This window comes from Periplaneta americana, chromosome 4 (assembly GCF_040183065.1).
Source record: "Periplaneta americana isolate PAMFEO1 chromosome 4, P.americana_PAMFEO1_priV1, whole genome shotgun sequence".
Taxonomy (NCBI): domain Eukaryota; kingdom Metazoa; phylum Arthropoda; class Insecta; order Blattodea; family Blattidae; genus Periplaneta; species Periplaneta americana.
Window position 1 is genome coordinate 200,620,027 of NC_091120.1, and position 12,294 is coordinate 200,632,320.

The window sequence follows — 12,294 nt, forward strand, 5'->3', positions numbered from 1 at the left end:
ATTGATCTTACATAATTGGCTTAGTAGGAAAAGAGGTTTTGTACTACTTAATATTTATACCGGTAATTAAATTAAATTATAGTACTAACATTTAAGTTTATTTAATTTTACACAATTTTTTCTAAGTAGTACACTTTAATTAATTATGTTACCTGAAGTAGTTTCCATGTAGCCCACCACAAGGCCACTCTTATCCGGAACTAGCAGCTATAGAGGAGTCTATATTGAAGGGGTGGTTGGACTGGTCCATTACATGGGGTGTACTACGTTAAAATGACAATATTTGTGTAGAAAAACGATTAAAATAGTATACAAAATAATGGGTATTAATGGACAAAATATATAGAGAAAATATCAAAGGAAATAAACATTATTTTACATTAATAATGGGGATTTATGTCCAAAATTAAATGAAAATGCCTAAAAATGACCGAATAAAACAAAAAACCCTCTTATGAGTTGAAACAGGCAAAAAAATGCAAAAAAAAAATGTCCTAACAAATGTGTCTTAAAACATTCAGTTTATCACATAACATATAAATACTACAGCAGCTATGTTCCTGGTTTACTAGAAAAAAAGATGCAATTTCATCAAAATCCTAGCCATAGTAATGAGAAAGTAGCATAATAGGTCACACCATTTTTGTTTTCATGGTTGGATATATGGGAATAAGACGCGATTTCTGTTACAAAAGAAAAGAAGAGTTCATATTCAGTATAACAAAAATGCAGTATGTGTAAATATTCCTCTGAGATTCTTTACGTTTATTTGTAAGTCACGTAATGTGTTTACCATAGTGTTTATTCCCAGTCTACCCACAACAGTTGACGAAACTTGATGTAACGCGGTTTGTGATCCCATAGCACCGCATGGAAGAAAGGAAACGATGAGTCGGGAAATCGGATAGCTTCTGTGAAGAGCTGTGATTGTGCAAGTGAGGTCGCAATTCGTGTGCGTGGGGAAGTTCGCGTCGTTATATACCTCAGAGCTATCAAAGCTCGCTACTCAATCCACCGCAAGCTAGTTCGTATCAAGACACGACAGAAGACACGCAAAAGGTGAGTGCTAACGCCGCCATCTTCACGGCTCTTCATTGTATTTGGTCGACATTTTCAGGCATGTCATTCAACTCTTTCATTTTTTTTTTATTTATTTATTGTCGTTTTAACTTATAACAAAAGTCATATCGCGACACGAATTAATTTTAACAATATATAACATTTAGCAAGTCGTAAAAAAGAAAAAAAAAAAAAGAATATTACACAATTTTATCAAACAATCCAGTCAACTTGAAAAACTAAACTCTTTCATTATTTATGGTAGACATGTTCGATCAATTATTGTGCTATAGGCCCTAATCTTATACATGCATTAGTTTCTAATATGTGTATTATTATTATTATTATTATTATTACTACTACTACTACTACTACTACTACTACTACTACTTACTATTCTTAACGGCAGCCGGATAGCTCAGTTGGTAGAGCAGCTGGCTATGGACTGGAAGGTCCGGGTTCAATACCAGTTGGTGACAGGATTTTTTCTCGTTGCCAAACTTTCAGAACGGCCCCGAGGTTCACTCAGCCTCTTATAAAATTGAGTACCAGGTCTTTCCCAGGGGTAAAAGGCGGTCAGAGCGTGGTGCTGACCACATCACCTCATTCTAGTACCAAGGTCATGGAAAGCATGGGGCTCTACCTCTATGCCCCCCAAGTGCCTTCATGGCATGTTACAGGGATACCTTTACCTTTTTACTACTACTACTACTATTACTATTACTACTACAACTTCTGGCGGCCGGGTAGCTCAGTTGGTAGAGCAGCTGGCTACTGGAAGGTCCGGGGTTCGATCCCAGGTGGTAACAGGATTTTTCTCGTTGCCAAACTTTCAGAACGGCCCCGAGGTTCACTCAGCCTCCTATAAAATTGAGTACCGGGTCTTTCCCGGGGGTAAAAGGCGGTCAGAGCGTGGTGCCACACCACGCCGAGGTCATGGAAAGCATGGGGCTCTACCTCCGTGCCCCACCCCCAAGTGCCCTCATGGCATGTTACGGGGATACCTTTACCTTTTTACTTTTTCATTATTATTACTATTATTATTATTATTATTATTATTATTACTATTACTACTACTACTACTTCTACTACTATTACTTATTCACTCCTATACGAAACCTGAAAGAAACCTCTGTTGGTCTAAAGAAATAGTCACAACCGCTTATGCAACACATTGATACCATGTCTTCTGCTATGGGAGTGAAACATAGATCCTGCGAAAAAGTGAAACAGTAAGAGCACATGAGAAATTATAAAACCTTAGATGAGTCTGAAATGGTAGCCTACACATAATAGATTGTATCCATCAATATCAATAAAACTGGCACCAACATGTGAATCACATGTCGAGATCCAGAATCCCAAGGTTTAATTTTAACATGTTTCGACCTATTTTGGGTCATCTTCAGAACTGGTCGTTGTTGGTCTTGGCGCCTCTTGTTTCCTGTGAGGGTGCGTTCGTAGTGTAGAGTCAAAGAGTGTATGTGTTTTGAAATTGAGTTGTGTGTTGAGAATATCGTTACACACAACTCAATTTCAAAACACATACACTCTTTGACTTTACACTACGAACGCACCCTCACAGGAAACAAGAGACGCCAAGACCAACAACGACCAGTTCTTAAGATGACCCAAAATAGGTCGAAACATGTTAACAAGGTACGTTAAAATTTAACACAAGAAAGTTTTTATCATACATATTCCGAAGTGATACAGTGTTAAAAGTTGTGTAATCAAGATGTTTAATTTTAAATTTCCAACCACACGGTAAAAGATCATTGGGTTAGATGAAAGGAAAGATTCTTGTAGATCTAACAGTTCTTTCATAATTACAACATGAAAGCAAGATGATGATGATGATTATGATGATAATGATAGGCTTTCTCTGTATTGCATCTATTATTATTGAAATGTTACTTGTTGCAGATGGGTGCTATAACTATATTGGTGATGGTATGCCTCGTCAGTGGAGTGGTGCTACAGAATGCCCCTTCCTACCACCACGAAAGGCCCTCCAAGGAGCAGCTTGCGAAGTGGGAAGCTAGTCTTGGCTTCATCGGTCTGGGGGAGCGAATTAGTACGAGTACGACTGAGGACCCCGAACTGGAGAACGTGGTGGACCCATCCCTTGAAGCAGACATGCAGTCTCTCGGAGATCTGAGGTCGGACGTGAGATATGATGACAGGGACCGAGTGCACCGCCTCATTTTCTCTTAGGGGTGCAGGGACTCAATGATAACAATCTAGTCTTTGTTGTTCCTTCTCAACACGCCACATAAAAAAAATGAACTTCAGAAGATATTATTTATAATTTTGTGTTATTTATATATAAGAATTTTGTTTCCGCTGAGCTTTAAGTACAATACTGATTGAAAAAATGAAGTGTGTGAAAGATGTTCGGTTGTGAGCATCAAATATATAACAATTTAACGAACTAGTGTGTGAAATTGTATTGCTTCACATTGCCTTCAGTACGAGGGTGTGATATAATCATTCGATGTAAGTAAAAAAAAGCTACGAAATGACAAGCAAACAAATATTTCAATGTGAAGTTAGCTTTGTTCATGATTGCTTCAAGCAGCTACAGACATTAAAATGGCTACCAATTTATAATCTCGAAGTTGATTGGTTTAAAGCAGTTCAGTGCACTTTTGTGGCCATATTAGAAGACTGTCCTTTAAAATGGCCAATTCTGTGATTATGTAAGAAAACTGTATTTTCATACAAATGTATTGAAATAAATATATTAATATTTACTGTAATGTGATATTTTATTAGTAATGTTCGAACCAAATGTACGAAATGGAAATATAAAAATGGGAAATTTATCCTTTGAAGAGGTGGGAAAATTCAAATACCTGGGAGCAACAGTAACAAATATAAATGATAATCGGGAGGAAATTAAACACAGAATAAATATGGGCAATGCCTGTTATTATTCGGTTGAGAAGCTTTTTTCATCCAGTCTGTTGTCAAAAAAATCTGAAAGTTAGTATTTATAAAACAGTTATATTACCGGTTGTTCTTTATGGTTGTGAAACTTGGACTCTCACTTTTAGAGAGGAACCTAGGTTAAGGGTGTTTGAGAATAAGGTGCTTAGAAAAATATTTGGGGCTAAGAGGGATGAAGTTACAGGAGAATGGAGAAAGTTACATAACACACAACTGCACGCATTGTATTCTTCACCTGACATAATTAGGAACATTAAATCCAGACGTTTGAGATGGGCAGGGCATGTAGCACGTATGGGCGAATCCAGAAATGCATATAGAGTGTTAGTTGGGAGGCCTGAGGAAAAAAGACCTTTGGGGATGCCGAGACGTAGATGGGAAGATAATATTAAAATGGATTTGAGGGAGGTGGGATATGATGATAGAGACTGGATTAATCTTGCTCAGGATAGGGACCAATGGCGGGCTTATGTGAGGACGGCAATGAACCTCCGGGTTGCTTAAAAGCCAAGTAAGTAAGTAATGTTCGAATCTAATACAATATAACTCATCAAAATAGTTTATATGAAACTCGCGATAGAAAATTTTGGTGTCCATATTAAAAGACGACCTTATATTTGGAAGCAAGCATTTCACATCACCCACGTGCTAAAATTCATGTCGAATCAAAACATTATATAAACACGAAATAACAAAATATAAGAAGAAACGAATACAATGAACAACGAATTTTTACTTTTTGTTTTGCTCCGAAATAAAAATAGATGAATATTACTTAGATGTATGCCCTAAACCTGAATTTAAAATCCAAATTGCCCCATCGCTTACCATTTTCTGGGGAAAGTGAATTGAATTTTTATGAAAAAAAAAAAAATTATTTTTTTTATTTTTCACTGCTATAGATAAAATTACAACACACTAGGGATTCAAAACTCTTCATAATATTTGAAAAATGTGTCCTGCATACAAAAATGATGTTACATACCGATTTAAAACACAAAAAATACAACAACAATACAAATATTTCATGTGTATAATGAGAAAAATTTCGGAATTTGAACTTAGCATTTAAAAGAATTTTCAGCATAGCTTTCATTTATAACTAGACCCGGGACTGTCTTTTACAAGGAACCAACAATAGTCTGCAAGCATGCTGGATGATGATCTTCCCTTATATCGCCTTTCCATTTCAGATATTTCTTGATGAAATCTTTCCTATGCTCGTTGTTCATCGCTTCAAGGTTAGGAAGAAAGAAATCCAAATCAGAATGTAAAAAGTGTATTTTGAGAGATATTACACTCCATTTTCTCATATGCACTTAACATGGTTTCCAGAAGTTCGATGTAGTAGTCTGCCCTAAAATTTCCGAGGAAATTTGAGGAAACATCTTTGAAAGCGCGCCATGCCATTTTTCTGCAATGGAAAGTTATTTCTCACACAAAGAGTCAGCCTTAATTTTGTGAATTTGTGGATCGATGAAAATACCCTCGTTTAATTTTCCTTTACTCAAAATGCTAAATTTTTATTTTAAACTAGCTGTACCCGTGCGCTCCGCTGCACCCGTTAGAAATAAATATAAAGTATTACATAATTAAAATAGGACATTTGATCCAGGGAAAATTCGTGTTTGATAGAAGGATAAATCGTTTATTATGTTACTTAATTTAAATTGTATTAAAAATTAAAATGCGATCATTTTGATCCAGAGACCACGCATTTGGTCATAAAAATTATTTTAGGATATTCAGGAAACGAATGTACAGAATAGCCTATCAAGTTTTCTGTGCATAAGAAGCTATTTTAATCTTACCTGTCCTCGATTCACTCAGAAGTTACTATAATAAAATAACATTACAGCATTATGTCCATCTAGAGAAACTACACTTTCCAATGGTGAATTAATAATTAATTATACAAATCGGTTAATTTAGCTTCCAATATTACTTCATACAAACACAGAAACATTCTCTGTAGGCTATGTTTCATAGCTTTCGATTGTTGTTGTCCAAGGTCCCTTATAGACGAAGTCATTTGTTTTTTATTTCATTACACCACCTTAGATGGCGTTGTTATTGTAATTTTGAAACTCATTTATCTCATTAAATATCAGTCCTATCAAAATTTTACATACAATAAAACTTATCGGAAATTATTTTTAAAGAAACGTTTGTTATGTAATATTTTTCATGAAAATTAATAATAAGGGAGATATTTCGATTTATTTAATTCAAGCCCCCTTATAACCCCCCTTTTAAATAAAATATTTTGAATTCCATATAGCCTAAATTCTACGTTACAACGAACTTAATTTATATTCTAATTTTCATATAAATCGGTTCAACCATTAACGCGTGAAAGGGTAACAAACATCCAGACAGACAAACAGACAGACAGGCAGACATACAAACAAACATTTCAAAAAAGCTATTTTCGGTTTCAGGGCGGTTAATTATATATGTTAGGACCAATTACTTTTGGAAAATCGAAAATTACCAGAAAAATTTCGGCTACAGATTTATTATTAATATAGATACTGAAAACCACACCCTTGTTTGTCCACACTGTAGTAGGATTACCATATTTCCTAATGACATGAAATAACGATAGCATGTTAATGTTTGTATTTAATTTCCAAGAAAATAGTCATTGAAAACTACAAATGGAAAAATCATTCCTTGTCAGTTTCTTCAATGATAAGAGTAAAAATCAGAATCATACGTATAGCACTTTTCGAATAAAACAGTGTTAGTGACAACATTTAGAGGAAAATGATTGCTTTCTGAGGGAAGTACTATTTATCCAAGAAATAAGTTGTTAAAATCTCCATGGTTATATTATTTCCACCCTATCTTCCTAGTTTTCTTTCTGATATTCATTTCCAATATTTATGCCTAAAGCTGACATAATTCAAATACTATGGTAACAGTTTCGTACAGTACGATACACAATCCATACTGGATAATTAGCAAAGCAACATCTTTAGCATGGTTTGTGGCTTGTGTCTCAGTCATACCAACGTCATAAAATACCTGATGAAACAATAAAGTAATTAAATAAGTTAGTAAAGTATGATCCAGGAGGCGTTCAATTTGGTGCAAGGATTATTAGTTTAACGTGTTTTTTAGTTGCTGTTGTATCCATATATCATAAATGAAAGAAGATCATTTGGTCCAAGAAACATCCGTTTTTTGTGCAAGTATAATTCGTTTCACATGTTTTTTAATTGCAATTGTATTTAAGGGGAGAGGGTGGTTAAATATGATGAAAAACTAATACATTTTCTAAACAAAAGGTTTCTTTGATATAGTCTTTGGTACATGAAAAATACATTACATGAATTTTGATTGCAATTTTCCTTAAAAATAGCTTTTCATACTTAGGCCTATGTGGAAAATACATTACATAACTTTTAATGCACATCTATGGACTTGTCTACTGCTGTGACGTCATTTTTAAAGCTTAGGCGCAAAAGGTGTCTAAATGACACTAGATTTTGATTGCAATTTCCCGTAATTTTATAACATACTGCAAGTTACTCGTATGTATTTTTGGAACTATTAATTCTACATGAATGATATTTGATAACACTTTCTTTAGGTTATTCAGAAATTTTTCTCTGGAGCAGAAATTTACTATTTACTATTTCCTTGCATTTGGAAAATATGGCTCCATATTTCTATAAAACTATCTCTAAGGGTCATTCTTAAAATGTAATTGTTTATCTTAAAAATTTGGAGACCAATATGAAAATTGTGCTCCAACTATTTTAAAGGGCGTGATTTCAGGAGTAAAATATCACACATTTTTTAAATTTTTTTATTGACCGAGATATATCAATTTTAGTGAATTAGTGTATCCAAGTTTTTTTTTTTTCAAAATTTGGCCACATTTTTTTTTTAAATAATGTCGAATTTAAGTTGCTGCTGCAATGGTATTTTCACGTTCAAAAATGAAAGCTGTGTAACAATTAGGAAAATAATTCAAATTTCACTATCCTCTCCACTTAAATCATCAAAAATACTGTCACTTTGGTCCAGGGAGCATACATTTTGGTGCAAGAATAATTCCTTTCACATATTTCTTAATTGCTATAGTATCCCAATAATTAAAAAAACTATTATTTGTTCCATGGATCATTTCTTTTTTGGTCCAAGAATATTTCGTTTAACATGTCTATTATTATAAATTAGTCTTGAATATATTCTTTAATAAATCACTTCAAACCAAATTTGAATATAGCGTGGTACGAAGATAATTTTTTTTTGTCCTGGTCACATTGTGCATTACTGTTTACATAAAAAAGACAAATGAAAATTAGCATGGCACTTAACATTATTTTAGTTGGTATAGCGCTGGCCTTCTATGCCCAAGGTTGCGGGTTCGATCCCGGGCCAGGTCGATGGCATTTAAGTGTGCTTAAATGCGACAGGCTCATGTCAGTAGATTTACTGGCATGTAAAAGAACTCCAGCGGGACAAAATTCCGGCACATCCGGCGACGCTGATATAACCTCTGCAGTTGCGAGCGTCGTTAAATAAAACATAACATTAACATTAACATTATTTTAAGAAATATAGGAAACAAACATGAATAATCATCTTTCTTAATGATTTTGAGATAGAAAAAAGCTATAACATATAAATTATATAACAGTGAGTATATATTGAGCAGTGTAAGTAGAATATCAAGATAAGTTAAGTAATAGAACACGTGTGTCTTACGGAATAATTAATTAATATTGTAGCCATTGTTGAAATTTGCGGTTGGCTGTATGATGTTGAAGGAAGAGGACTGCAGGAAAAATATAGAACGTTTCCAATTTAATTGCGATGCATTGTTCTTTATCTTCACGATAGTCGGTAAATACGTTATAGTTTCAAGTTCAGTCGACAATTAAGCGCAAGAGGTGCTTTTAATTGAACAAGATTCTAATCTAGGCCTGGATACACAAAATCTATAACTTTATTCTTTTCTCTTTTTTTCCTACCATACATCCTAACTTTTCTTCTAAAGTTTTGTATGAATTTCAATTTCTAACACTGCTTAAGAAATCAAACTGCACTAAGTAATAAATAGAGTTGAAAAACTGCAGTTCGTTTGTTGGTTGATTAGCTAATGGCTGATTACTTCAACATTTCCATAGATGTATCATAATAACAGTTGGCAACAGAAAAAGAGATGAAAAGCATAACTAAATTTAAAGGCGTATTGGTGCAAGATCTTCTACGTGACAGTACGTACATACATGGAATATTCTTTATTCCTGAAACTAATCAAGTTGCAAATCATAGCGTGTCCTAGAGAAATTACCGCAACGCAACAAGTGAAAGAGTTCATAGTCATCATCGGATTTCCCATGAAGTCAGATAAAAAAAAACAGCTGACAGGAGAGACCATGATTGATCTAAATCTGTCCATGCGGGATCTCCACATACGCAGGCTTCTTCGCAGGGTGGGGGGAAAGAAAGGTAACAACTTATGACGTTAATCACTATTGCGAAATTTGTTTTCAGAGCACTTTCGTTTCTTATTTGTTTTTAGTTTATTTGACCTTTTAATATCAAGTAGTAATTTACGAATAGGCATATTAGGTCTCTAAATGTACCTATATCAATATGTTTGACGTTAGTGTTTTGTTTCTTATTAGGGGTAAAATTCGTTATAATGTCAAAAAGAACATCATAATTCGAATCTTTCGTAATGAAGTAGTGTCCGGGGCGGAAATGCTTCCGCATAGAGATATAACGACGTGAAAGATGTGAGGATTAAAAAAAAAACAACTTCAATTGTTTCCACGGTAACAGTCCTCAAAAGATTTAAACACAATAAATTATTAAAGACAGCCATGAACGATAATAGGGGTCTAATTTGAATGATGAGTTATAACTTTTATCGTATTACCTCGATGCGGGACACTACTTCATTAAGAAAACGTGTTTAATTACGTCATGACCTCTATCACATCTGAAAATTATAAATAGCCCTAGTTATTCTGAACACTGTGTCCCTGAAACGCCGTCCATTTCTTCAAGTATACTCGCATGGCTCAGATGTCATGTTGGATGCATTTTGAAGGAGTATTAGGTGTAATAAAAGATATGTGTTCAATTAAGTTTTATTTTCTTTTATTATTAAAAACCGTTAAACCAGTACGTTATCCATCTATAATGCGTAATTTGAGTTGCCTATTCGAATAATGTGGACGGCATTTCTGGGACAGCATATATATATATATATATATATACTGGGTGTTCAGTTCAAAGTGTGTCATGGCTCGCTGTATGCCGTCACGTGGCTAGTCGATGAGCCTAGAGAATTCAATCTTCCTACACTTCCGCAGAGGTGTATTACTTATCTGCCAGAGAAGTTGCCTAGCAAGTACGGAGTTCATTCTGAAGAGTACTTATCGATACGTACCGTAACGCCGGTAGTGGCAGGAATGTGAACTATTTCGAAACATGTACTGAGGTGAGTTTTTTCTTACTGTCGGGATATGGGGAGAGGGTTAAGACGATTACTTACGTATTTGTTGACATTAACTTCGACGGTCAACATGGACACGGAGCATTTGATTTGTGTTGTGGAATGTTACCGTACGCAACCGATGATAACAAATACCCTGCGTACGACTTGCCCGCGCAAAACACAGTTCGAAAGAGGTTGTGGTATCACACAGACCGTACAGACCGCCATCTGTTGCTACGACGTTCAAGTTATACCGTACACGTTCTCAAGTTCAGAGTGAAGAACGCCTTAAATAATAGGCAACTTCTCCAACATATAAGCTGAAACTCGCTTCAAATCGGTGACCCAACAACAGTGACGTCATGACACACTTTGAAATGAACACCCAGTATATAGCCGCCACTCAGTAAATTATAGAAATTATCTAATTTAAGATATTCTCTACAGCTACTTATATAACCCCAAAACGTTTCACTTTCATATCATCAATATAGCATTTATATATATATATATATATATATATATATATAATTAATGAAAAACAGTCACAGCATGGCATTAACTATAATAATATTTCATTTCTAATGGTAATAATGTCATCAAACCACTTCAAGTTGTGTGGTTTTTAATATCCACTACACAGCTGTACTCAGAAAATTACACACCACAGAATCAGACCTGTAAATTATTTTTAGCCAGTCTTGAAGTTTTTAATAACCAATTTATTTTTTTTTTATTTAACACCTGCCACATTTACAATCTGTCTACAATAGACAATAAGTAAATAAATTTAATTTGAGCTCTAAATATGTCAGCATTCTTGCAGATCATGGCCTTCGTGCAATATTGTTTACTGCAGTGCCACATAACATTATTTTAAGAAACACAGGAAACAAGCATGAATAATATTCACCATTCTTAATGATCTTGGGACAGAAAGAATAACGTATAGAATAGAAATCACATACAAATGTGCACGTAATAAACAATAACCAAAGCATCTATAACACAAAAGGAAATTTTTACAGCTCTACAGCAAAGGAAAAGATCTAAAACATCAGGAGAGGATGAGTTACCCCATGAGTTTTGTGCGGTCTTCTTAGAGTGTATAGCACCCACACTAACAACAATTTTTAATTAAATCTTATGTAAAAAAAAGACTAGGTCCTTCTCAAAGACGTGAAATTATAGTGCTTATTCACAAAGGAGGGGAGAAAACGAAAATTAATATATAGATCGATATCCTAGTTAAATTATGACTACAAATTACTTGCACGAGTTTTAACAAATACACTGATATACATATAAATGGAGGGATTTGTCTCTACAAAAGAGTATGGTTTATTCATACTTTTATTTTATCTGCCTTATGGTATCTGGTGCAAGTATTTACAATTTCGGTAGTCATAGTAGACAAATCACAAGTGTAATGTCATAGTATTTATGGAAAGGATGCAAATTTAAAGTACCACTATCTACCTTGTATCGTGCTCCTCACGAAGGTGGGTTAGGTTTATGGAATGTAACTAAAAAATGTACAATTTTATTTCTTTATGGAAATCATGTTCTTCAAAATAATATAGACACAATTTCGGCACAATAGTTGGACCAGTAGAGACAAAAGGTTGACCTTAGGAATCCACCCGATTTACTAAATATATCTTCTATGTTGAAATATTTAAGACTATATACTATATGTAGGAAGGGAGTTAAGGCTGGTTCACAATAAACCGGAAACGGAAACGACAACGAGAACGGAAATATTGTTAAAATGAATTTATTTAAATGTGAGTATTCACAATTACCTATTGTGAATT

The 12,294-nt window shown here is 34.3% G+C and overlaps 1 long non-coding RNA gene across 1 annotated transcript; it reads left to right on the forward strand.

Moving 5' to 3' along the window:
• The first annotated feature begins 830 nt into the window (after positions 1 to 830).
• On the forward strand, positions 831 to 3,821 carry LOC138698595 (uncharacterized). The gene is made up of 2 exons (XR_011331901.1): positions 831 to 1,059; positions 2,986 to 3,821. It is a non-coding gene; the product is annotated as an uncharacterized lncRNA (long non-coding RNA).
• Positions 3,822 to 12,294: the final 8,473 nt, after the last annotated feature.